At 39.6% G+C, this 22,442-nt stretch overlaps 1 long non-coding RNA gene across 1 annotated transcript in view; it reads right to left on the minus strand.

Annotated features, from left to right (window-relative positions):
- Positions 1–14,652, minus strand: part of LOC140706354 (uncharacterized) — a 32,282-nt gene extending 17,630 nt beyond the window's left edge. Inside the window, exon 1 of the long non-coding RNA XR_013544650.1 lies at positions 25–14,652. This is a non-coding gene — a long non-coding RNA (uncharacterized LOC140706354). The remainder of the gene's footprint in view (positions 1–24) is intronic.
- Between the last annotated feature and the right edge of the window lie 7,790 nt (positions 14,653–22,442).

Genomic DNA, 22,442 nt, shown 5'->3' on the forward strand with positions numbered 1-22,442 from the left:
ACTATTGCATTACTTTCAAGGTACCTGCACAGTGGCCGCTTTGTAATCTGCTCCAGAATTTTCCATGGGATTGATGTCAGGCTGACTGGTCTGTAGTTCCCCATTTCTTCCTTTTTGAAGATAGGAACAATGTTAGCCCTCCTCCAGTCATCAGAAACTTCACTCATTCTCCATAATTTAAAGAAAATAGTAGACAGTGGTTCTGAGATCTCTTTAGTGAGTTCCTTCAATATCCCTGGATGCAGTTCATCTGGCCTTGGGGATTTGAACTCAGTCAAAGTAATAAAGTATTCCTTGACTATTCAATTTTCAATCTCAAGGTGCAATCCTATCTCTTCCCTTGGTACTTCACATTTGCCTGGGAGGGTCATAGACTGCCTTTTGGAAAAAGACTGAGCTAAAGTAGGAATTGTGCACTTTTGCTCAAAATGAGACTGTCCATAATTTGCTGTGCTAAAAGGAAGTTCATTAGATATTTTTTCACACTTGTACAAATGAATGTCTTGCTCAGCTCACCTCGTGACCACAGCCTATGGATTATCAACCGTGCTTTTTGGTTCATACCTAAGATGATGTCTGGTTTTGTTTTTTGTTTGTTTGTTTTTCTTTTATAGTAGGATCAAGCTGTTGCTCTTGCAATACAGGAAGAAGATGCATTTCACATTGAAGTTCACTTGCTTATTTGTTTGTTATGAGGGGAAGAAGCAGGCATGGCTGGGATGGGCGAGAGCTCAGCATGCTCTCCTTCTCATCTGCCCATGTGGCATAACAGTAGGGAGCTAATGAGAAGCAAGGTGTGAAGCAGCAGCTTCTCTTGCAATTACAGACATTGCAAACTGTCAAGCAGCAGTGTGTGGTCAGCACAAGGGCTGCTGTGTTGGCAGCCCTGGTATCTCTAAGGTAATAATGAGGTTATTATTGCCCTGCTGTTTGATGGCCCCTATCAGCCTCTGCTTGCTCAGTTTTCTTAGGTCAGATGCAGAGATGGGATGATGGCAACCTTTTCCAAAAAGTAAGGAACTTTAAAGCTCTTCATGGTTTTGGCAAGAATTATTATCAATAAGCATTGTTTTTAGGGGTGTGTAAATACCACCCAATCCAATATTTGCAGGACAAATCAGGCACCACCCACTGGGTACTGATTTGGAAGTGACAAAAATGGTTCTGCAAAGGCCAGCAGCAGGCATTAAAAAATAAAGGAAAGTTGTTTTTTTTTTTAAAAAAGGAGAGAGAGAGCACTCAGTGTTTGTCAGTGTTTGTGGGAAGAAAGATAGTCCCTAGTGCTACTTTGACCTATCTAAATAAAGCCCACAGAAGAATGGGAATCATCCATCCCATAATCACAAATTCATTGGTCCTAAATATATTGCAGGCACAATTTAGCTAAGTAAAAGAAAAAGCAAGAAAATTATACAATACAGATAGTCTAATTAGCAATACGGCACCTTCTCCTTGCCCTATCTGAAAGAAACAGTTGTTTTGTCAAGTGAATGGAACGTAAATATAAGTGGAATCCAGTAATGTTGATCTGAACCCTCTACAGGGCTGAGCACTTGAGGTTTCCAAGAAAGATATGGGATTCCTTTGGGGTGTCATTTTCCAATCTTTGCTTTGGCCCGTCCTTCTTTTGCTACAAAACTGACAGTAAGTACTTTCGTTCAAATATCATAATTATCACCACACTTCCTTGATTTGCAGGAACACCCTAACCAACCTGGGGATGAAGTCTTCTTGAGGTGTTCTGTATCTGCTCTAGTAATATACAAATAGCCCTGCTTCACCTTATTTGGACATTTTCCCCAATGTCCAAATGAGGTGAAAACTAATACAGTCCCCAAATTGTTATAAATTGCCTGCTTTTACATGGTGCAACATTCTGGAGTGATATTACATTCCACCAGTAGAGATGTAAAAGCAACTTATGTTACATGGAGTCCATATGCAACTTTGAAATATTTACAGCTTTCAAAGTCAATGATATTATCTTGGAATAAAGATAGATCAAAGCCTAGCTCCACCCCCTCTCTGGTCTAAACATATAGTCCCCCTGGAATAGAAAGGCACAGCACATGAAACATGTTTGGGTGAAGGGCAACTAGTCCAGACCTTCTGAATTTGCAGAGGATTTATTAAATTAACCCTAAAATTGGCAATCCAGATTGCACTCTTATATCTGGGAAAAATCCCTTAAATGTTCAGCTCCTTTTTCTAAATCTCTGGCAAAAAAATTCTGCCCAATTAAAAAAATTGAAGAACCAAGATCCTTCCTTCCTACCTACCTACCTACCTACCTACCTAATTTTTTAAGTAGCTTTCAAATCATGGTTTTAGTGTTGAGGCTGTAAATGCATTTAATTGTAATATGAGAAATGTTTTCAGACAAAGAGTATTAGACATCAGAGCATAGTTGGATATAGCTGACCATCTGTTAGATTTATGAAATCATAGCAAGCACTCAGAAGTTATAGGCTGTATGCTTGATTCTGAAGGGGGTGGGAGTTGTCCCAGACCTGCCTTTGCAAACTAACTAATTCGGGCAGAATTTCTTTGCTTAAAAAATTTACTTTAAAAAATTGAAGAACCAAGATTTTATATATACAGTGGTGCCTCGCTAGACGATGTTAATCCGTTCCATTGAAATTGCTGTCTTGTGAAAACATAGTCTAGCAAAAAGGGTTTCCCCATTGGAATGCATTGAAACCTGTTTAATGTGTTCCAATGGGGAAAAATAGTTGTTGTCCAGTGAAAATCGCCCATAGGGAAGCCATTTTGCGAAGCGCCAATCAGCTGTAAAAACTGCTGTCTTACGAAGCATCGATCCCAAAAACACCCATTTTACGAAGATTGCCCATAGGGAAGCCATATTGCGAAGCTGCCGATCAGCTGTCAAAAATCGTTGTCTTGCAAAAAAACCAGTCTATTCTGTCCTTAAAAAGTTCAGATAACATGAAATCCTCTCCTTTGTTATTCTTTAATGACTGCAAAAATGTGCAAAAAAATGGACTGAAAATCAATATAAAATAAACTAAGATCATGGCCACTGGTCCCATCACCTCCTGACACATAGAGGGGGAAGATATGGAGGCAGTGACAGATTTTACCTTCTTGGGCTCCATGATCACTGCAGATGGGGACAGCAGCCACGAAATTAAAATATTCCTGCTTCTTGGGAGGAAAGTGATGAGAAAGCTAGACAGTATTTTAAAAAGTAGAGACATCACCTTGCCGACAAAGGTCCGTATAGTCAAAGCTATGGTTTTTCTAGTAGCGATGTATGGAAGTGAGAGCTGGGCCATAAAGAAGGCTGACCACCAAAGAATTGATGCTTTTGAATTGTGGTGCTGGAGGAGACTCTTGGGAGTCCCCTGGACTGCAAAGAGAACAAACTTATCCATCTTGAAGGAAATCAAGCCTGAGTGCTCACTGGAAGGACAGATCCTGAAGCTGAGGCTCCAATACTTTGGCCATCTCATGAGAAGAGAAGACTCCCTGGAAAAGACCTTGATGTTAGGAAAGTGTGAAGGCAAGAGGAGAAGGGGACGACAGAGGATGAGATGGATGGACAGTGTCACTGAAACTACCAACATGAATTTGACCCAACTCCGGGAGGCAGTGGAAGACAGGAGGGCCTGGTGTACTCTGGTCCATGGGGTCACAAAGAGTTGGATAGGATTTAACTACTAAACAACAACAAAAACAACAAAAATGACTGCATAAGAGATTTAAGTTCTTGCATGGTGACAGGAGGCCACTTAGGGAAATCATTTATGTTCCCAATAGTTTTTTCACTCACACAATGTACTGTCATCTTTTGTCTGCTCCTTGAATAGATCAGAATAAAAGTCTTTCCAAGTTGAAGCAGATATACAGTAGGTATTTCAAAAATTTGCTGGAATTCACCCAACTTTCTGACTACTTACTGCCAAAACTGTGCTAAGTTTTTGTTTACCTCCTCCAATTCCAAATCTGCCCAATTTTTAGCAGAGTAACTGGCTTTTCTTAAGCCGTAACTAATTTTTTATATTCCCTTCAAGTAATGAACATAGATGTATAAGTTCAGTCATCAGAGGAATTATGAATGTTTCTCATGTGTTTCTTCATACACTTTCTCAATCTATGACACTCTGTGTTAAACCAGGAGTACTTTTTATTCCGAAAGCTATTTACTGTAACCTGGGATAATAGTGAAGGTTTAACTTTGGAACAGATAGCCTGGTATACATCCAAGACATGATTTATGTTTTCCTCAGGGGAACATACTGTACTTCCTAGGACAAGGTTGAAATGCTTTTACAAGAGGTTTTAGTAATTCCAATAACTGTAACCCCTGAATTTTTTCTTCTAAATATAATTTTGGATTCAATAGACTCAATGGGAAAATATTTAGTTATAAATATTCTGACAGCTGCAAGAATTCTTTTTGCTAAACATTGGAAAGACCCGGAGAATCCGTCTCAAGAGGAGTTAATATAAAAAATTCTGGATATGGCAGAAACAGATAAACTATCAAAATGGCTAGACTCAACAAGAAAGATAAAGTATGAAGATTGTTGGCATAAATTCTATGATTGGCTTAGAAACAGAATGCAAATTAATATTTGATATTTGAAAGCCTAAGATTAATTTAGAAATAGAATATGTATTATAAATTAGTTACACCAGAAACTTATGTATCTTTGAAATGTAATACATAAGAATGAATACTGTAAAATGTTCATGTTGATTTACAACTTCTGTTCAATCCCATGTGCCTTGTCCCTACACCGAAGTGTGACATGCTCCTACGTGTCCCCAGATTATTTCACTGGCCTGAGACCCATGGCACATTCCCTCCTTTACACTGCCACAAATTCATCTCCATCAGCAATGTTTAATTAGAAAGACTGAGGTCCATGTTGAGTGTAAGGTTGAACAAAACAGATTTATTGGTTACAGTTCACATGAACAGGTTCTTCAAAGACCTTAAAGTATTCAGTAGTTTAGTAATAACTTGTTTCACTCTTAACTTTCTTAACTCTCCATAAGTTTCACTCTTTTAACTGCCTCCCTTAACTCCTAACTTTACCGCCCTCTCTAACTCCCACTGACTAACTCACTTTTCACTTCAGACTCTTATATCCGATTGAAATTGACTAACTCCTTAAACTCTCCTTCTCTGCCTCACCCCTCCCTTCTACTTTCTCTGGCTCCACCTCCCAACAGCTCTCATTGGTGTAGGCAAATAACCTCCTACATGAACCAAAGCAGGGTGATCACCACACTAACCTATATATTAAAAAAGAGTTAATTGTGTGGATATAGGTTGGTGATCACTGATCACTGTCTTCTCTGATATTTGCTGAGTTTCTGGAGAAAAGATGGCTTTTATGTCTTGACATACAAATATAATCAATAACACTGCCTGCATTGTGAGTAAAAGCAGAGTATGTGAGTAAAATATAGGGATAAAATAAGCTGCACTCACTAGGGTTAAGTATCTGTAATCCAAATGGAAACAACAGCCTCACCAATTAGCTCCCCATGGCCATGAACAATTACATCCTACCAGAAGTTTGGCAATAACATTTTAGAGGACTGTATAGTAGTTCTGAATCTGCAGAGTATGAAATTGATGAACTAGACAATCTCCCTCAATGGCCACCAGTGAATTTGGTAGAAGTGAGGAATGTTATTCAAACCTTGATACCTTGTAAAGCCCCAGGATCAGATCTAATAACTTCAGAATTAATTAATAAAAACTCTGACTGGTGGGTACCAATTATAACATCTTTATTTACAGCAATTGATAATACAGGGAGAATTCCCAAGGATTGGGGGCTGGCAATAATTGTTCCTATAGATAAGAACGGAAACAAAGATCTATTAGCCTACTTAATATATTAAATAAATTATATGCTAGACACCTGGAGTGGAAATTACAACACTGGATTGATTAAGAGAACTGTTTGGCTGAAGAACAGGCAGGGTTTAGAGAGGGCCATTCAACTCTGGATCAGTGTTTGATTATGGAGCATTTAATCTCAAAATATTCTTCTAAGAACCCTGTTTCTCTATAAGCAACTTTTATTGACTTTAGAGCTGCCTTTGATTCAGTCTCAAGGAATATTCTAAATTAAGAGGTTCTGCTATTGACAAACACCTCTTATTTTTGATTAGAGTTCTACATATAAATACTACCATACGAGTTAAAACCAACTCACAAGGCCATCTTACAGCTCCTGTTAAGACTGAGAAAGAGGTAAAACAAGGGTGCAGATTGCCTCCCCTGTTATTCAACCCTTATATAAGATTTAACCAACTCAGTTAAATCTTCCGGGACATCATCCCCCTAAATTGGCAAGCATATATATTGCTATACTATTGTATGCGGATGATGCCGTGCTTCTCTCAAAGACACTGATAGGACTTAAGAGAATGCTATAGATACTTTCTAAATATTGCCAACAAAACCAATTGGAGATATCCTTTATATTGCCAACAAAACTAATTGGCCATATCCTTTGCTAATAGACCGAAGAGGTATACCTGTTATCTAAATCAAATCCACATTGAACAGGTACAACAATGCATATATTTGGGTGTTATTGTTCAGGCAAATGGGAAGAAAAGCTTGCATATAAAGTATGTTGTATCTAATGCACAAGAAAGTGCTAGTGCAATACAAAAATTCTTTTGGACCAAAGGGGGGCGAAATGTGACAGCAGCCATCTAACTATTTATAGCATAATCTTTGGCACAATTGGCCTACGGTGCTCCTTTTAGTATTGTAGGAAACAGATCCACAACGGAAAAACTTCAAACTAAATTTTTAAAAGCCATACTATTGCTGCCAACCAATGCATCAAATGTTATGGTTCATCTGGAAACAGAACTAGTAACTATAGAGGCTAGACTTTGGATAATTATCCTGTCATATTGGTTAAAATTAAACCACACTAACTCTGGACTTGCCCATTTGATATTAAAGGACAACTGTCTCCCCGTGGATGGAACTGTTGGAGAAGAAATTGGGGTATTACAGATTCTCACATCAGTATCTAATGTCTGTGAGTTATGACCAAGCCAAAAGTCTGATCAAACAAAGGATCTTAGACATAGAAAGGCAGCATGATCTGAATAGAGTTAAAGCACATATAAGAGATCTCATTGATATAAATAGAAACACATCAATGCCTTAATTAAGCGAACTTAAACATTTCTTTTTCTCTATTTCTGGAAGTAGCATTACTTCCTCAAAACTCTTGGGCTCTTGGTAAATTTGACATACTCTAATGTCTCTCCAATGTTGTTGCTGATACGCAGCAGTCATTGATTCCTCTTGTATTCTCCATAAGCTCCTATTGTCTTTAACACGTGCAGGTTTTATCAACTGGGACCAAATCATATTCTTCTCTTTTGTTCATTTTAAAAATAATAACATCATACAACATCCATGAACAACAGACGAACAACACCCACAAGAAGACAGACACAGGGGAAAAGAAAAGAAAAACCCAAAGGGAGAGGTGGGGGGGAAGTGGTTACAACAATACAGTATCATCTTGGCTCTATGGCTGTGTCACCACACTAAAATCCATAACATATGCTATATTCTCTACTCATACTGGTTCCTGGGCCCAATCATAGAACATTTCCCAGCTTTCTTTAACGTATATTCTCGGGTTCTCATGTAATGCTTCTGAAGGCTATCCATTTCTGCAATATCCAATAATTTTTAATCAGCTCCTCCACCTTCAGATTCTCCTGATTTTTCCATTTTGGGGCCCAAATCAGCTTTGTAGCTGTGAATATGTGTAACAGCATGTATTTATTTATTTTATCAACAATTTCTGGCATTATATTCTGTAAAAACATTTCTGGTTTAAAGGACATTTTTGTTGTATAATTTCATGTGTAATATATTTTATCTGTCTCCAAATTCTTTTTACTTTTTCACATGTCCACCACATGTGAAAAAGAGTCCCAGGTTGCTTATCACATTTCCAACATGAGTTACCAGCCCCCCAGCATCATTTTTGCCAATTTTACAGGTGTGAGATGCCATCTATAAAGCATATTTAAGACATTTTCTCTCAGATTTACTGTCTTAATCCATTTATAGTTATCATTCCACATTCGAATCCAATCATCTATGTCTATATTATAACCAAAATTTTGTGCCCATTTAATCATTACTGTGTTCACACTTTCATCTTCTAAATCATATTCTAATAAAAAAGTATACATTTTTGTACTTATCACTCGATAAGTCATCCACCTGTACCTTCCCTTCATAAAAGCCCATTATTTTATCTTTTTATCACCCACCAGTCTGTTGATAGACCCATTTCCTTCAACTCCTGTACATTTTTAGTTGTTGATCTTTGGTTAAGAGCTCTTTATATGTGTATCTCAATTCTTTCAGGATCAAAGAAGGTTGTGTGAAAGCTTCCACAGGTGCTACCCATATCAGGATTTTTTGGTATATTTGTGCCTGAAATTTTTGCCAAACCTGGTATAGAGCTCTCATTACAATGTGATAAGAAAAATGTTTTTCGTCATTGAACTTGCCATACAATATACTGTATATGCATGCCATCCTAATCTCAATCCGTGCCCTTCCAATTTTAAGAGTCTTTGGTCCTTCATTCTTTCATCCAGTTCAGTGCACAGGCTTTGTGGTATAGTTTGGTAAGCCCATTCCTCCTCTTTTTTTTAAGTCCTGTAGCACTTTGAGTTTTATTATCTTTATTTCTTTTGAGAATCCAGCTTGAACATCAGGCATTTCTTGCTCTATATATGTTAAAAACCTTTGTTGCAAGATCTTGAGCAGTACTTTGCTTGCATGGGAAATTAAAGCAATGGTCATATAGTTACTGCATTCCTTGGTATCTCCTTTATTAGGGATTGAAACGTATATTGAGTGTTTCCAGTCATTATTTTTTATTCCATATTTGTTGGCACATTATTGTTAGGATTTTGACAAATCCAGTCTGTGACTTGAAACAGTTCTATCAGTAATCCATTTACCTCCAGTGATTTATTTCTTCCTAATGCCTCCAGTGTAGTGTGGTGAGGTGGATAGAGTGATGGACTGGGACTCTGGAGACAAGAGTTTGAATCCACGCTCAGCCATGGAATCTCATTGGGGGAGTAGAGCTGCTAAAACCATTCCTTAAATATCTCACTTACCTTGAATACCCTATTGGGGTCCCTACAAGTTGATTCTGACTTGCCAGCACATAACAACAGCAATGCTTTCAAAGCAGCTTTCACTTCACTTTCTAGAACTGCAGGTTCTTCATCATAGGCTTCCCCTTCAAAGGAGCCTGTCGTCTTTTTGCCCCTTTTGTATAGGTCTTCAGTATATTTGCACCTTCTCTTGATTTTCTCCTGTTCAGATAGTGTGCTTCCCTGTTGGTTATTCAGCATTCCTATTCCAGGCCTGAATTTCCCTTTGATTTCTTGGATTTTTTCCCCTTTTGTTGTCTTCCTCTATTTCTTTGCACTGGTTATTGTAGTAGTTCTCTTTGTCTTGTATCTACAGAACAGTATTTAGATAAAAAAAATGCAGTAATCACCCTCATCTGTATGAGTATTGAAATTGTGTTCTACTACTACATGTACAGATGGGTATAAACTTCTCCATCTTTCCAGTCACCCATAGAGTGTTTCTTAATATTCTTTGGCGGCATGCACATGTTTACTATTAAAATTATCTGCCTCATTTCTAACAGCACTGCTAATTCTATTGGCTTCTGAAGTATAAGACTTTGGCTGCCAACATATTATGAAGCATGCTGATCCAGCCATTGATCTGCCTTTCCTACGATAGGATATAGCCTCTTTCGAGTAATTTTGCAAACCATTTACTTCTGTCTTTTTATAAAAAGTGTCTTTTTATGCCATGTTTCTTGAAGTAGCAAAATATCAAACTGTCCATTATAGTCCTTAAATTCTCCATCATTGGCTTTGTTGTACCTGCAATATTTCAATCCAGCAATTTCAGGAACTGGTATTTCTGGGTGGGAGTTTGTCCTTTTAAGAATTTGGGGTAAAATATTTTAAATAATCAATAAATATTAAATAAATTAGGTTGAGTTCTTGTCTCTTATCCATATAGATAGCGTCATTTTTCTTTGTAAGCACCATTATTCTCATCAATATTTTCTGCTAAGCACTGTTCTAATGGTTATAAAAGTGATCTTTGTAGCCACTCATTGTTTAACATGTGGTTTAGGTAGGCAAAATACAGTGGTGCCTTGCTTAACGGGCACTCCGTTTAGCAACGAAACTGCATAGCGATGAAGATTTTGCGATCGCAAAAGCGATCGCATTGCGATGTTTTAAATGGGTTTTTTTCGCTTTGCGATGATTGGTTCCCTGTTTCGCTTACCGATCATCGCAAAGTGATGATTTTTAACAGCTGATCGGTGGTTCCAAAATGGCCGCCTGGTAAAAAATGGCTGCCCGTTGTGTTTATGGACAGATTCCTCGCTTAAGAGGCAGCAAAAATGGCCACCGTATGGAGGATCTTTGCTTTAAGGTCAGTTTTTTGCCCATAGGAATGCATTAAACAGGTTTTAATGCGCTTCTATGGGCTTTTTAAAATCGCATAGCGACGAAATCACTTAGCAGTGATTTTTGCTGCACAGATTAACATCGCTATGCGAGGCACCACTGTAAAGTTAAACTTTTTGAATAAGGAGGAGTTCCTATGCTATCCTGGCACAGATCTCCCAGTTTTCACTTTGTATTCATTTTTCATTCATATTCTCCTTTGATTAATGCCCATGGACTACTTCACCACCCCCACCTTTTTTCATGTCATTCTCTTCTTTTTCTGATACACCTTGGGCTCTGAGTTACTCTGGTCACTTCTTCACAGGAAATGTCAAGTTATTTCTGCATTCTTAAATCTCACTCTGCACTTGGACAGATGATGCACAAAATGTAGGCCATGTATGGTGTACTTAATACAGAATAGTGTTCTTGTAGTGCACTACACTTCTATCATACCTTTATCTTGACAATTATACATTGTGCAGGCCATTCCAAATTATTCAGATTGATAGGGTCTGCATCAATGGACTGAACTCTGAGAAGGAAAAAGCTGGTTTTCAGCCTGAGACAGGGGATGAGGTAGGGGCATTATCAAAAACAGGAAAGATCAAATCACAGAGAAGAAAAAGGAGAATGTATTGGCAGATTGTGTAGAAATGTATTGACCTAAAAACCTCTAACAAAGCAGTGGAAAATGTCCAGGGAGCTACAAAGCAGAATTAGCTTCAAGTCTCTCCTCAGTAGACCACTCCGATTGGTTAGTTCCCCTCAACTGACACTTACTGTCTCAATGATTTACTCAGAAACACTGGTAAGAGAATACAGTGGTGCCTCGACTTACGTATGCCCCTACTTACGACCATTTCGAGTTACGTCCGGCTCCAGACGCAGAAATTTGCTTCGACTTGCGGCGGAGCTTCCACTTACGAATGGAAAAAGGCAGGGGGAAAAGGTGAGAAATTCTGGATCATAGCCAGGTGAAGGAAGCTGGTGCACCCTCTGCCCATCCCTGGTGTGAGTTGGAGGGACTCCTCTGGGGATGAGGTGTGCGGTGGCGCAGGAGGAGGAAGGAGAGGCGGGGGATGGCTCCAGATCGCTACCGGGTGCGGGAACCCAGTACGCCCTCTGCCCATCCCTGGCGCAGGTCAGAGGGACTCCTCTGGGGAAGAGAAGGTGCTGCTTTTTCCTTTTTAAAAACTTCTGGGTGGGTTTGGGCTGGGGGGGTCATGTTTCTGTGCTTTTTTTTTGCAGCCTTCAGAGCTTTCACTGTTTATTTTTGGTTGTTGTTTTTAAAGCCTCAGCACCTTCCAATGGGGCTATCTGTGTGCTTTTTGGGGGTATTTTTTTTAAATGCTGGAACAGATTAATCCCGTTCCCATACATTTCTATGGGAAATTGTGCTTCAACGTATGACCATTTTGAGTTACGTCCATCTTCTGGAATGGATTAAGGTTGTAAATTGAGGCACCACTGTAGAATTAAAAGGTTCCATTTTACACATAGTTCATCATAGATTAAAATATCAGCATTCTATAGAAAAATATTAACTGTTTACAGAACAGAGCTTAATTAGTTCACTAGCTATATACATGACTCTGACTACATAACTGATTCTAAGTGAACACTAATTGCCTGACTAAAGAAGAGTGGGGAAAGAATTCTCAAGTAGAGAAGTGTGGCTCTCTTCAAACTATGAAGCAGAGAAGAAACAATTGACTGTTACTGGATTGATTAACATTCACCCCAGTCCAGAAAGGTTACTCCCAGTCAAAATCTCTTAAAGGCAACATACAACGGTGCAATAATTCCAACAGAATATCTCTAACCTTTGCAAAAGTTGAGGTGTGGAGCAAAGCATTCTGTTAGTGTTTGACCCAATTATTTTGTAAAAAATGATCCTGCTACTGTCTTCAGTCTGTTTAGCCAATGAATAAGGCCATCAGCAGTTCGAGTTACATCTTTAAGCAAAGAAATTATATATTTATAGATGTGTAATTTAGAATGACGGGACGTGGTGGTGCTGCGGGTTAAACCGCAGGAGCCTCTGTGCTGCAGTGTCAGAAGACCAGCAGTCGTAAGATTGAATCCATGTGAGGGAGTGAGCTCCAGTAGCTTGTCCTAGCTCCTGCCAATCTTGCACTTCAAAAGCATGTAAAAATGTGAGTAGATACATAGGTACCACCTCAGTGGGAAGGTAACAGTATTCCATGTCTAGTCATGCTGGCCACATGACCACGGAAACTATATTCGGACAAACGCTAGCTCTATGGCTTGGAAATGGGGATGAGCTCCGTGACCTAGAGTCAGACACAACTGGACTAAATGTCAAGGGGAACCTTTACCTAATTTAGAATGGCCCATTATCCCTTAGTTTCTAGGTAAATACTGCAATTCTATGTAACTCCTACACTGTTTATTTTGCAGTGTTGCTTGCAAACAGTGCATAAAAAATAAGGGAATTGCATCAGTGGTGTAGAGCAGCATTAAACCTGGCAGGAACATTTCTCCAACTCATTGCAGAATTTGTCTGAATAATGAGTAATTTCCTAGTCCTTATATAGACTTAACCATGCTGATAACTCTGAGGACACTAACTCTGCTTTTCTACTCATCTCAGGCTGTTCTATCTTGGAATCATCTTAGGCCTAGACAGCCAATTTCAGAGGAGATCCAGAATGCTGCCTCAGATTAGTTAGTTAGGCAGACAAATAAGAGGAGGAGGAGGAGAAATGACCTGAGGAAGCTAAAACTACTTCAGCTCATGTAGGCAGATGGAAGAACCATATTCCATGTTGGGAGAGACAAAAGCCAGCTCCAATCTACTTTTTTGTCCAAGTCTCTGACTTGCCTTCTGCTCCTCTGCCTTGTGATGCTTCTCACTTGAGAAGAGAAATTGTCATGACTTTGTGGCTGAGGTGATTAATTAGAGGCATCGTAGGGTTTGGGAACATGTGCTGGACTCCACATCTGCCCCATGACAGCAGGGCTCAATAAGAGAAATGTCATCTCTTACCATTCTCCTTCTTGCCACTTTAATCAGCTGTGACACATAGACCAGCTGTTCAGAGATGTACCTCCTCCCCTGTCCCCGAAACAGTTCCTATGGAAGGAGGATGGGGCTATGCCAAAATACAGATATAAGATATTGCCACCAAGGCCTAGAAGATCAAATGGGGCATTCTCTGTGAAATAGTGCAAGCCACATGTAGGACTGCAGCCTTAAATTATCTTTTTTTTTTTGCCTTGCTGTTCAAAATTAAAATAAATACATCCCATGTCATGCAACATGAATAAACTTATATAACATAGGAACATCTTCTTAATAATGTTACTGGATTGCAGATTTTTTTTTATCTGAAGAATTTGAAAATTACACTTGGAGCAGATTCTGGATCTTCCTTTATTATTTCATGTGAATGATACTCTCCAATAAAACTGCTGACAATGTGGCTTTATGTATTTATGTGTGCTCATTATCTTTGGGTTTTTATTCTATTTTTCTTATCATGAGAAAGAAAAGTAAAAAAAATCAAAGTTAGATCTAAAGTTGAAAGTGTCTTTTGGGGCCTTAACTCCTTGTTGATACCAGTAGAAATTATGGAGATATCCCATGCACCATCTAGTCACCATCCACAAGCCATACTAGCTAGATCAGTTTTTGGATGTAGTGCCTGGGTGCACGTACCAAAAGAAACCAGAAGGAAAGGGAAACCAAAAGCAAAGACAATGAGATTCTTGGGCTATGAAAGAGGGTCCAATGCATATCGTTTCCTGGATCGGAACAGAAATGTAGTAATCTCAAGATCAGTAAAATTTTGTGAACATGAGAATTGGGATAAGGTACATGCAAACTCCCAAGTTTACATTTCCATAACAGAAAGTTATGGAAAGATGAGTCAGGAAAGACAGATAGAGTCAAAACAAGAGGCTAAAGATAGCACAAGCACCTCAGAAGAAGAGGATGATGGAGAATGTAGTCAGGAAGAAAGTCAACCTGTAGTTAAAGAAGAGCCACAAATCCCTAGAAGGTCTGAAAGGGCTAATAAAGGTATTCCTCCTACAAGGTTTGGTGTAGGGAGACATTTTAATTCTATGTTTAATGCTATAAACAAAGAAAGAGAACCCTGTATCCCAATTAGAGGTAATGAACCTTATTAAAGTGATGAAAATGGGCACACCCACAGGGCTCGATTCTATATGAGCTGAATTTTTAAGGAAAATAACTACTGTTGGAGATACTACTGGCATTCTTTCTCTCACACAGGGATAAAACAGGCCAAATTCCAAAAGGAACAAGTAAAGAAATAGTAGTTCCTATATATAAGAAGGGTAGCAAAACAAAAACAACAAATTCTCATCCTATAAGCCTCATATTTATTTGGATTGTGTAGAAAAGGGGAATATTGTTGGTGCAGAGCAGGTGAGTTTTAAAGAGGTGTGTCTTTAAATTGGTGTGCCTGCATTGATGTGTGTGTGTGTGTGTGTGTGTGTGTGTGTGTGTGTGTGTGTGTGTGCATTTATATATGTATATATACATATCATGTCCTGCTGGGCAGCAACTTAAAAAACCTTTTTTTGAAGTGTTGTGAACGCGGCATGCTGGGACAAATGTCCACGCATGCCCAATAGAAATGAGGCAGCCAGCCAGGCACGGAAGAAAGCACTCCATGGCAACGCTGCTGTAACTTTCACTCATTGAGAAATTTATCTCTGCTTGCATCAAGCCCGGCTGATTTCTTGCCCCCGAGAGCCATATACCCCACCATGATTGGTAGGTTCGTTCAGCTCCGCACACATGACTGTAAAGTGCCATACATATCAAACTCGAGGGCTGCACTAACATTAAGCTTTCATATTAAGGCGGGGGCCACAAACTATCTCCCGAGGCCCTCAATCAGCCCACGGGCCACAAGTTTAAGACCCCTGATCTAGACACAGATAGATTTGATTAGCTATGAGGGACAAGGATCAAGTGAGCAGATGGTAGCCCTCATCACTCCAACTACCATGCCCACACTATTGAGATATACAAAGTCAAAATTATCCAAAGGGACAACAGTTACATGAATCAACCCCCTGAAATGCACATATAGGCCAAAATCCTGTTACTTAGCATAGTAAATCACAGCAGAATATGCCCATTGAATCAATAGGGATTTCATGATTCAACTCCTCCACAAGTTCTAGTCCTTAAATGGACCTACTCTAACAGCAATTTACTATGCTAAATTAAGTTGCAATTAAAGGAGGACCTTTTGAATAAATGGAACTTACAGAACAATGAACTCCAAAAATCCCTATTGATTCAATGGTCCTAGTCCATTGTGATTTACTACACTAAGCAACAGGATTTTATCACTGTTCTAATAATCTGAAGACACACATACATTAGTGATAGAATGGTCAATCAGTATAAATTATCATTGGTGTTGAATGACTCTAAAGAATGACATATAAAATCTAATATAATATAAAATCTTAATCATCCACAATCTTGATCATACAGAATATCATTGGATTTTGAGGAGGTGGAGCTTAATTGCAGTGAAGCCAGCAGCTGCCGGGAACAGCTCCCAGGAAAAGCTGGAACCACAAGGTCTGGGGTCCCTCTAGAAAGGGGGGGCAAAGGGGAGACCAGGGGGGAAAAAGGGGCAGCAAAGGCAGGAGGGAGGAACAATGGGGAAAAGAAGAAAGAAAGAAAGAAAGAAAGAAAGAAAGAAAGAAAGAAAGAAAGAAAGAAAGAAAGAAAGAAAGAAAGAAAGAAAGAAAGAAAGAAAGAAAGAAAGAAAGAAAGAAAGAAAGAAAGAAAGAAGGTAATCACTGGGGCACACATATCCCTCAGACAAAGCACAAAAAGTAGAAGACACACACAGAGAGAAGACATTGGGGGGAGAGTTTTGAGGCTAAAACATGTTTTTTAAACATCATTTTAAACATTTTAAACCTTTTTTTCTTTTAACCTAAGATGACTTTTAAACATTTTAAACATTTTAAACATTTTAACAATATTTTTCTGTTTTTCTTTTAACCTAAGATGACTTTTAAACATTTTAACAACATTTTAAAACCCAAGCTAAACTTTTAAACCAACCAACCAACTCACCCACCAACACGTTTAATGTAAAACAAAAGAGAGGTGACTTATCGTTTGATGTCTTCTGGAGAACATCTGGCAGGAGCATGCTGAAATGTTCATCGCTGCAAGGTAGAGAGCCCCTCCTCTGGGTCATCTTCTCCAGGGGGTCCCTGCTGCTGTCTCTTCACTGCAGGCTCTGTCCTGGTGAAAAATCTCTCCAGGGTCTCCTGCTTCATCCTGCGCTGCACAATCTTCCTGAAGGGGCTGACCACGTTGTCATTCATCATGTCCAGAACTCTTCCTGTCACAGTTCTGTTTGGGTGATGCCTCTCAAAGAAGTCCTGGTACTCAGTCCATTTCTTGCAGATGGATTTTATCTCCTCGCTGCTGACCTGTGGTGCCTCTTCCTCTGTGGAAATCTCTGTGAAAGCCTTCTGCTGCTCAGCATGCAGTTCTGCAAGTTCTTCTGTGGTCAGCTCCTCTCCATGGTCTTCAGCCAGCTCCTCTATGTTGTCCTCATTGACTTCCAGGGCCATGCCTTCACCCATGGAGATGATATCCCTCAGCACCTATGATTCAGTCCCCTCAGTGCCACTGTCTGTGACACATTCTGGGCACAGTTTCTTCCAGGCTGAGTTCAAGGTCCTGGTTGTGACATCTTGCCAGGCCTTGTCGATGAGTCTGATGCTGTAGAGGATATTGAAATAAGTCTTCCAGAACTCACTCAGGCTCAAGGACATCTCCTCGATGACATTGAAGCACCTGATGAAGAGTGCCTTGTGTACAGCTTCTTGAAGTTGCTGATCACTTGCTGGTCCATGGGCTGCAGAAGAGGTGTTGTGTTGGGGGGGGGGGAAACTTGACCCTGATGAAATCCTCATTGATCTCCTCCACCAAGGATGGGGGTGTGTGCCGGGGCATTTTCCATCAGAAGAAGGCACCTCTCAGGGAGCTAGTTGTCCTCTTCACAGTGGATGCAAAGACCTTGTAGAGGCATTCCAGGAACAGCTGCCTTGTCATCCATGCTCTTGAGTTAACCCTCCACATGACAGGCAGTGTGGCCTTGTTGACTTTTTCTCAGTGGAATGGGTGAGGAGTCTGGGAATGGTAGATCAGCAGAGGCTTGATCTTCAGATCGCCGGTGGCGTTGGCACAGAACAAAAGGGTCAGTCTGTCCTTCATTGGTTTGTGGCCTGGCAGTTTCTCTTCCTCCTGGGTGATGTAGGTTCTCCTGGGCATCTTCTTCCAGAACAGCCCTGTCTCGTCACAATTGAAGACTTGCTGGGGGAGGTAGTCTTCTTCCTTGCTGAATTCAGCAAACTCCACCTTGAAGGCTTCTGCAGTATCCTGGTCAGCACTTGCAGCTTCCTCATGTCTTGTCACGCAGTGGATGTTCATGGGTGTATTTAATATGTTCATGGGTGTATTTAAATTCAAAGTAAGAAAAGGAAGTGCAATTTAAGAATGGGGTTTCCCCATCTGTGGCATGTATATCAAGCAGAAGTCAGGTTCAATGACAGACAGGTATTTGGGGCAAAAGACACTTGCTAGAGGAAGCCAAACTGAAGGACAGTGCATACGGTGGCCTTCCATATTAAATTGCCCAGAAAACAGCAGATTTTGAAGGAAGGGTGGTGAACTGACCCTCTGCTGTCAGCTAACTTTCAGGTTCCCTGCTTCTTTGTTTAAGATTTCTTGTACCTAGGTGGGCCCTGGGTGTGTTTGAAATAGGACCCACAGGGCGAATGAATGAAGGAGTTTGAGGGTCAGTTATTTCCATGATTGCTGTCTGGGATTAGAGGAATTATCTCCACTTCTCTTTTCTTCTCTACAAACATTATGAAAATATGACAGGCAACTGGAATCTGTTAGAAAATTACTGGTAAACTGTGCTGTTACTCTTGACATGCATGGACAAAAATGCTGGTAAGTTTCATGTCTTAGAGCTATTGCCTGGCTACATTTAGCAGCAGTCACCTTAAGTCACTCTTCCCTTCCACCATGGAACAGGTTTCAATGAAAAACCCTCCATCTTGTGGCCAACACATAAAACAGCAGCTCCAACATCTAATGTCAAATCAAAATGCTTAAAACTTTATTATTAATAAATATAAATGGACTGCAACAGTGAACTAGTGAATCAAGCTAAGGAATTAAGTCTTTATGACTGAAAAAGACTCCTCTACAAACAGCAGGTTTCACACTTCATCATGGATACCTTATGGAGTAACTGTACAGATGTTTTTCTTGCTGTTTATGCTGAAGTTGTAATTGTTAATTTTGACATATTTTCTATCAGCTAAATGATGTACAGTGGTGCCTCGCAAGACTATTTTAATTCGTTCTGTGAAAATCGTCGTCTTGTGAAAAAATTATCTTGCGAAGTTCTCTATGCATCGGTCTCAAAAAAAGTCTTGCGAAGCATTGGTCTTTAAAAAAAAATCTTGCGGAGCATTGGTCTTTAAAAAAAGTCTTGCAAAGCATCGGTCTAAAAAAAAGTCTTGAGAAACACGGTCATAGAAAAAAAGTCTTGTGAGGCACAATAGTGATCGTAAAAATCAATCGCGTGTTTTCGTCCCACGAGGCAATCGTCTAGCGAGGCACCAGTATAAATCTAATCATGAGTGTCCCCTCTCCTTTTCCATGACTACTCAATACTTTTTGTTCATCAGGCAGAGCTAAGTTTTGGGGTCAGGGGTATTAGTAAGCATTTCTGCTTGCACTGTTTTATCTTACTCTCTGGCTTGTGTGATCACCTATATTGGTTCTTTAGCACCATTGTGCGTATGCAGAGCTCTCATGGAGGGTGACGTCTTGAGCGAATTGAGAAGTGATAGTTCATGCTCATACCCCTAAGATTAATAACTCTTTAATTTTGTTTTTCAAAATCATTAATTTAGTGTTAAGTTAGATAAGTGACAAAGTAGTAATTCAAAAGCGGCCATATCTTGTCAATGCAGCATTTTGTCACTTTGCAAACTGAATGAAAAAGGGGGCTAGAGAGAATGGATAATTGTAGAGGAATGTGTGATATACTACTGGGAGAAATGTATCTAATTTTAGCTTTTAGAAATTTTAGCTGTGTGGAAACTTGAGTGCTTATCAATGGTTCCTTCTCAAACTGGGAGCAGGTAGTAAGTGGCATACCACGTGGCTCAGTCCATGAGGTACTAGTGCCTCTCTATTTGGCACCAGTTAGATCTCACCCACAGTTTAAGAGGGATGCAGACGAACTGTAACAAGTTCAGAAGAGAACAACAAAGATGATAAATGGACTGGAAACCAAACCCTATGATGAAAGATTGAAAGAACTGGGCATGTTTAGCCTTGGGAAAAGAAAACTGAGTGGAGATACGATAGCAATTTTTGAATACTTGAAAGGCATTTGAGGAGGGACAGGAACTGTTCTCGGTCATCCCAAGGTTGCAGAATATGTAATAATGGGCTCAAGCTACAGGAAGCCAGATTTAGGCTAAATATCAGGAAAATCTTACTATTAGAACAGCACAACAACTGAACCAGTTATCTCAGGAGCTGGTGAGTGTGCTAGCGCTGGAGGCATTCAAGAGAAAATTGGACAACCATTGGTCAGATCTGCTTTGATCTGGATTTCCACCTTGAGCAGGGGACTGGACTTGATGGCCTTATAGACCCCCCCTCTAATTCTTTTATTCTATGATTTATGATTCTAACATTTTAATCTTTGTGATTATAATTCTTCTGTAGTTTCCTTGGGTCCCCTCACTAAGAGGAAGGCAACCTAGAAATGAAACAAGCAAACTAATAAATTCAATTTATCCTTAGGTTTCCTTGAATCAATGGGGCTAGTTTTGACTTTCTGCACTAAGTAACAGGATTTCAGACAATATGGCCTACATGAAGACTGAACAGATAGGGAGATAAAATACAGATTTCACTCTTTTGACTGTGCCAATGGAAAAACATTGTTGTTTCCATAATTTGTCCTAAAAGATAAGAGACAGTAATCTTTTGTCTAGAGTACAGCTTATGCATTGGAACAATTTACAGCTTTGTACAATCCACATAAAAAACTTTGATGTAATCTAGGGGCTGACCAGGAGGATAAAAATGCACTATTTAGATAAAATCACATAATATCAGAGACATTGGACAAGACATGCCACCATCAGGTACTGGAATGTATATTAAACATTTCCAGTCTCTGGACCATTGTTTTGATTTTTGTATTTGTTGGCATATGGCATTCTTATAAAGAGTTTTGTAGATTGAAACAGTTGTACTCCTGGTGATGCTTACATACCAGTTGCTCCAAGAATGGCTTCTATTTCACCTTCTAAAACTGAAGGTTCTTCATCACAGGATTCTTGTGTTTATAACAGATGTGTATGGTTTGTAATAGACATGCAATAAACATGTTGTAATACGGGGGTCGTCAACCCCCGGTCCATGGCCCGGTGCTGGTCCATGGGCTTCCGGAACTGGGCTGCAGATACAGATCTCTGTGCCCCGCACGCTTGTGCGGTGGGCGTATCGTTTCTGCCCAGTCCCTACCTACCCACACTGCAATATGTTTGTGTGTTCTGTGCTGTCAAGTCAGAACTAGCTTATTGTGGCCCTAATAGGGCTTGCAAGGAAAGTGAGATATTTTCTAATAAAAATTAATTATAAAAATCCTTACAAAGGACTGGTCTCTTGAACAGCAGGGTCTGGCTAAATCCAGGAACTGGAGAGGGCCACAAGCTATCTTTAACAGTCCTACCTAACTGAGCTTTTGTGAGTTCGAAGGAATCACAAGGCCCATGTGTCTGTACTTGCAAAATACAGGGTAAAAGTAAAATGTTCTTTTATGGTCAGACTTGTTTCAAATGGCTTATGCTACGCACTGCTGAGGTATTGGGACTTGCCTCAGCACAAAGGTGGTAGGTAAGTGGCCTGTCGAACTCTCTGACTGAGTGCTAAGCGCTCCTTAGGGAGGCTAGGGCATCACATGGATATCTTTACTAAATATTTGCACTGTGTTTAGCAGTGATTCTTTTTCTGCAGAACTTTTTGCATATAGTTTTAAATCATCCTTGGCTTTTCCTGCTTGTCCTGAAAGATGGTAGCCAAATCCAGTTTTATTTAAAATTATTGACACAGTGATTAGTGAGATGTTAAATAGCAGTGGTGACAAAGAATCCCCTGAAATATATCTCTTTTGATGCTAACGTCCCCAATTTCTTCACCATGGGCCATTAAGACAGTTTTCCATTTTTCCATGTTTTTCTTGAGAAACCTCTGAATGTTTTTTTCTAATCCCAAAAAATTTTAGGCAGGTGTTAATCCAGCTGTCTGGCAGTGAGTCAAGTGCCTTATTATAGTCTATCCAGTCCATGTTAAGGTTTGTTTTTCAACTTTTTGCATTCTTCAGTATCATTTTAGCAATAAGCAGCTGATCTTTCGTAGCTCTTGAGTCCAGTTTCTGTTCAGTTGGGTAGAGGATGTTTTCAGTTAAGTAATCATATACAGTATTGATCTTGCCAGTACTCCTGTGAGGAGCTTGAACTTTGTTGGAAGGCATGTAATTGGTTGATAATTACTGGGTTCATTGCTCTTTTGATGATCTTTTGTTATCAAGAATTTGTGGCCTGTTGTCATTCAATCTTCAGTTGTAGAATTTTCAAGTGTGTGATTAATTTGCACTGCTATACGTTGATGGAGACTTGTTAGATGCTTTAACCAAAATCTGTGCAGCTCGTCTGAACCATCTGCACTCCAATTTTTCACAGGTTTTACTTGCCTCTTAATCCTTTCAGTTGTCATTACAATATCATTCATTTGTTTTCCTTGATTTTCTTTACAA

Source organism: Pogona vitticeps, chromosome 4 (assembly GCF_051106095.1).
Source record: "Pogona vitticeps strain Pit_001003342236 chromosome 4, PviZW2.1, whole genome shotgun sequence".
NCBI lineage: Eukaryota > Metazoa > Chordata > Lepidosauria > Squamata > Agamidae > Pogona > Pogona vitticeps.